This window comes from Hipposideros armiger, unplaced genomic scaffold, assembly GCF_001890085.2.
Source record: "Hipposideros armiger isolate ML-2016 unplaced genomic scaffold, ASM189008v1 scaffold_439, whole genome shotgun sequence".
Taxonomy (NCBI): Eukaryota; Metazoa; Chordata; class Mammalia; order Chiroptera; family Hipposideridae; genus Hipposideros; species Hipposideros armiger.
In genome coordinates this window covers 794,008-798,972 of record NW_017731789.1, presented here as the reverse complement: position 1 = coordinate 798,972, position 4,965 = coordinate 794,008, and the positions used below count along the sequence as shown (strand labels likewise).

General features: G+C 39.1%; 1 long non-coding RNA gene across 1 annotated transcript in view; it reads left to right on the top strand.

Moving 5' to 3' along the window:
• Window positions 1-4,719, top strand: part of LOC109394825 (uncharacterized) — a 22,002-nt gene extending 17,283 nt beyond the window's left edge. Inside the window, exon 3 of the long non-coding RNA XR_002126516.1 lies at window positions 4,633-4,719. This is a non-coding gene — a long non-coding RNA (uncharacterized LOC109394825). The remainder of the gene's footprint in view (window positions 1-4,632) is intronic.
• Window positions 4,720-4,965: the final 246 nt, after the last annotated feature.

Here is a 4,965-nt window from a genome sequence, read left to right as displayed (position 1 = left end):
CGGAAAAGTCATGATGTATTTTTTCTATGTTTTTCATTGCAAAAATGTGTCTTGACTTTTCCGACAACCCAATAGGATTACTTGTGCCAGGAGATAGTTCTTTTTTTCATGAAAATTTATAGACACAATAAAATCTGTAAGGGAAGAGGCTGCATTTAACTCCATCGAAGAGTAGCAAAATGAACATGTTAAAGATGCCTAAATGATTTCAGAATATTTATATTTGTGTTGGGGGAAGGCAGTCATTTAAAGCTCCAGATGCTCATATCACCTATACTTTCTGACCCTCCAGCAGCAGTGAATGTGTTAAGAAAGCCCGGCACACCCATTCTCTGCAAGACAACTGTGGTAGCGGTGGTGTGGTGGTGTGGAGGGGAAGTGCTTATGTGAAGAATCAGCTTCCATGATTCTTTAGAAAAGTCTGGTTACCTTAATGGGAACAACAACAACAAAATTAATGATAACATTTAAAGAAAGAAAATGACACAGGGAAAAGCATCCTAGAAAATACCTAGCAATCTAAATAAAGCCTGTCTCATCCTTTCCTGTTATCCTTTGCTCCTCTTAATTATGGGACTATACTGGTTAGAGAAAGATTTTTAAAAATGAAGAATGAAATATTGTTCAGTTATGAATGGGACAAAAGGGAGTTTCCATAGCATTTTAAAAATAGGAATTATAGCTTTGTCTGAAGATAGATGGACAGTCGTGGGATTACAGCTAGGATGGAACAAATTTATGGATAGTTTTAGCAAACAAAAGCTGAAATTTTAATTAAATACAAAATTGGAAGATTAAAAAAGGGAAAATGATTGGTTGTGTTTTGCAGGATGAAAGAATAGTTCTAAGAAAAGAATAATGCTTTTTCTTTTGTTCATTGACTTGCCTGTGAATTAAACACGGGCACAATTGTCTTCTTAAGAACATTGGAATGCCACCTTTTGGAATAATTTCTATTTTTTTTATGGTGTTTAAATAAGGACACATTTTGGATATGCTTGAGAAGGCAGGAAAAATTTTGTTGTCTGGAAACTTACATCCAGCTATAAGTCCAGTATCTTTACATCTTGATTTGTGAAGGCAGTGGTGAGAGGGAGCATAGCCTGTGGTGAATATTCACAGTATATGGATAGAGACGTGAAAGGACTTTTTGGTCTGATGCGAGACCTACCTGCCACCTCCACTCCCTATTTCTGGAGTTGACTTGAGTCCCTTGTAAATATGACTCCAGTGAACCATGCAATTATCTCTTCTTCAGAGTGTTGTGTACAGTGTCAATATGCATTCTGTCACTGAGATGCTTTTGTGTAAATAAGAAGTGCTACTTAATCAAAATCAGTACATGCGAGGGTACAAACTATATATCAAACCTTCAGAGCTTATTCATGACCCAGATTACCCTCTAATCCATTCATTATTTAAGTAGCAAAAGCTTGTGAGAGTAAGTGTGGATGGCAGTAGAGGAATGGGAAGAATATTTTTAAAGATGTTAGGATATCAGGGACTGTTAACAGGACTCCTTTTTGCAAAGGAGTCTCCAAAACTTTGGGGGAAAACAAACTAACCAACTAGCTAACTAACTAATACAGTGAAGAGATTCTCTGAACTGGAAACTTGTGCTGTGTCTACGTTTCTGTATATATGTTATACTTAACAAAGTTTACATTAAAAAATAGTGGCGAGTACTTTTGGATTAACAGGCCCCCAGGCCACTGGGATAAGCGCCTTTAAACAATAAAGAGAGACAAATGTTGACTGTTGGTTTCTGACAAAAATATCACCCATAGTCAGGAGACTTAGCTAGAGATAGGTGACAAATTGTCCTAAAACTTGGGGCATTGTTTGATGGTTATTTGGGATAAATGTTTTTGAGAATATCGCTGATAAATATTTCCAAACACAGCTTTGGGTGAATGTGTCCCACCTTTCATCAGGGAGGAGACCATAAAAATGGGAATAGCAACCTGTTCTTTAATTGTCAAACAGATACTTTACACTTGGGGATGGATGCTTGTGTGCTGAAAAGAAAAATTCATCAGAATTAGTTAAAAAGTGAGCCAGCCACAGGACAAGCATGGCTGCTGGGAGAAAGAATGGTAGTGACAGCAGCAATAACAGAACTGCTTGGAGGATATCATCAAGGAGAAAATGATCCCTCCAGGACTCAGTGACTTAGAGAAGTGTTAGGGATTTGAAATCTCAGAGCTCAGTATCCCAACATCAGTAGGATTCTTACCTGCACACTTGAGAGTCCCTGTGACTTCCTCCTCTCCCTGCTTGCTCACCTCCAACAAGTGAGCTGGGGAAACAGTGGTCATATTCTGACTGCCATTTTAATTGTCATCTAACCTTGGCTGTTTCCTAAACTGGGATGATTTCAGGAAAAAGGTTTACATTTTAATTAAATTACATTTAAATTAATTTAAATATATTTAAAATACCTATAGGGTGGAAGGTGAACTTTATGTAAAATATGTGTGTGTATAAATATAAATATATATCAGGCCGGCCAAGTGGCTCAGTTGGTTAAGAGCTTGCTCAAGAGTGTGAGATCTGAGCAACAGGGTCGTTGGTTCGATTTCCACATGGGCCTGAGCTGAGCTGCTGCTGAGCTGCCAATAGGTGGCAGGATGGCCCAGCTAAAANCCCTGGGCTCCTCCTTGTTAGGACAGATCCACTCAGCCGCAGCCACAGTTTCAGGCTAGCTCTGCACATTTTCTTCTCACTCATGCTTTCACCTCATACCTGTGGAGAATCAATGCACACGTGCCAGCGTCTCCTCTCAGAATACCTGTACTTTCTCCTTCCCCCACTGCAGAGAAAGGGCATCTGACTCAGAATTGTGATACCTTAATCTGGAGTTTTAACTTCTCTCCATGCTAAGCATTATGTTTCAATAATGAGTTATAACTAGGGTTTAAATCAAATGGGCAAACTTGGCTGTTTGCTATTTAATACAAAGAATCATAGGATGAGAAGATACAGAAGGGACTTTGGAGAATGTTTATCAGTAGCTTGCCATCATTTTCACTGAAGAGCTTCTAACACTGAGGAAAAAGAGCCTATGCTCCAGATGTCTGGAGGCACAGAGAAAAGTTCCATCCAGAATGAGCATCATGTCTTTGAAATATACTAATTTTTTATCTTTAAAAAGTCCTGCAACTTTAAATTGGCTCCAGATTAAATCTTTACTTTAGTTTTTCTAATAAAAGTACTGTTTTAAAAAGTTACCATTGGGTACAATGATCCCTGTTTATTCTTCACCTTGGCATAGCACCTAGCGTGTGTCCATGTACCTTGAGAAGTTTGTGAACCCCAATACAAAAAATACAGACTGACAGTTATATCCTGTGGTAGATGAGTGAACTGAGATCTAGAAATGTAAAGAGATTTGCTTATGATCGCCTTGGCAGAACCAGCACAAGAATTCAGGTCCAATGACTTCCAGCCCAATGGGCTTCCCATCAAACTCTGACATATGTTTTAACCTGATGTCTTTTCCACATGGGTTCCTGGAAGCTAAGGTTTCTGTAAGTCAGGAAAACTTTGGAACTAGACTGACCCCATTTAACCTGGTTTCTGTACTGTATAAGTAAAGCTGAAGCACTGCTGTAAGGGTAACATACATCTGTGTGTGCCTCTGACAGCAGCCTTCCTCAGACTGGCCGTTGTGAGGACGTGTGACACTGCATGAATGGGGAGGGTGAGTGGTGCTGGTGGCTACAGTGGAAGGTAGCATTCACCAGCAGGTCATCATATTTTTCCATCCTATGAAACTACTCTCTTTCCTGAAACCCATTAGTCTGGCTTTGGCTCCAGGCTGCTAGAGGAAAGCATTATTTAGTGAGTGCTGTGGGGCTGATTCTTATGGGACTCATGAGAGTTCGATCTAGCTGATGTCAAAATTGTCATAAGATTTTGAATTTTCAGAGACATTTTGTACTGTCCTTGTGAGTTTGATATAAAGAATCTTGTTCTCTAGCTCCCAGATAAAACCCATGGATAAAAAGAACAACTTCATTTGTTCTATATAGAGGATACAAAATATATTTGAGTGACTAAACAGATGGGTCAATCTTTGTGAATAACCATTACTCAAATTTACATCACTTTTCATGAATAAAGGGAAGAATTTGGTATTCGAAACTAAATTGATGAGAGAAAGGTGAACACTACGTTCATTGAAAGAGGACTGTAATACAAGTGAAACGTATATAGTCGAACTGACCAGACAGCAATAAGGAAAAACCTTCATTGCTTCCTCTTTTCAGTGAGGTTAGAGAATTCCAGCTCCTCTCTTTGGTCAGGTGAGCTACTCATGGGTACTGATGACGTGAATGCATACATCAGACAATCCTGGATTTCACAGGACACCTGAGTGCTGGCCACTTGGGTAGAAGATGGTAATAGAAAGATGGCTAAAGTCAGTGAGCCTCAAGTTTCTTACAGTCCAGTGGAATGACAGCTGCATGAATAATTAACCATTGTATAATACAATAAACAAGGCTTATGCTAGTGACATAAACCAGAAGAGGGATTGTGTTAATTTATATTATTATTTTGGGAGGTTAAGGAGGGTTTTACTGAGATGATAAGTTGAAATGAAAGGATGTATAAACATTTTTTTTCCAGGCAGAAAAGGAGAAAATGGAAGACGGAAATGGTAAGGTGATGAATGAAAATGGGAAAGTGCCATGATCTCTAGAAGAAATGGCAAGGAGAAAAGGTAAGTGAGGGTCAGACTGAGAAGGGCACTCATGGCATGCCGGTGTGGATGTGGGAGGTGGTCAGGGTTTTCAGTCAAGAAATCAGTGATTGGATATGAGCTCTTTAAAATGGTATCTCTGACAAGACCTCATAAAATTGATTGAGTGGTGGGTGGTGTGAGAATACGGGAGAGAAGGGAACCATTGTTATCTAATTTTGTAACTCCTTTTTTCACACAGACTCAACAATTTTTGCTAA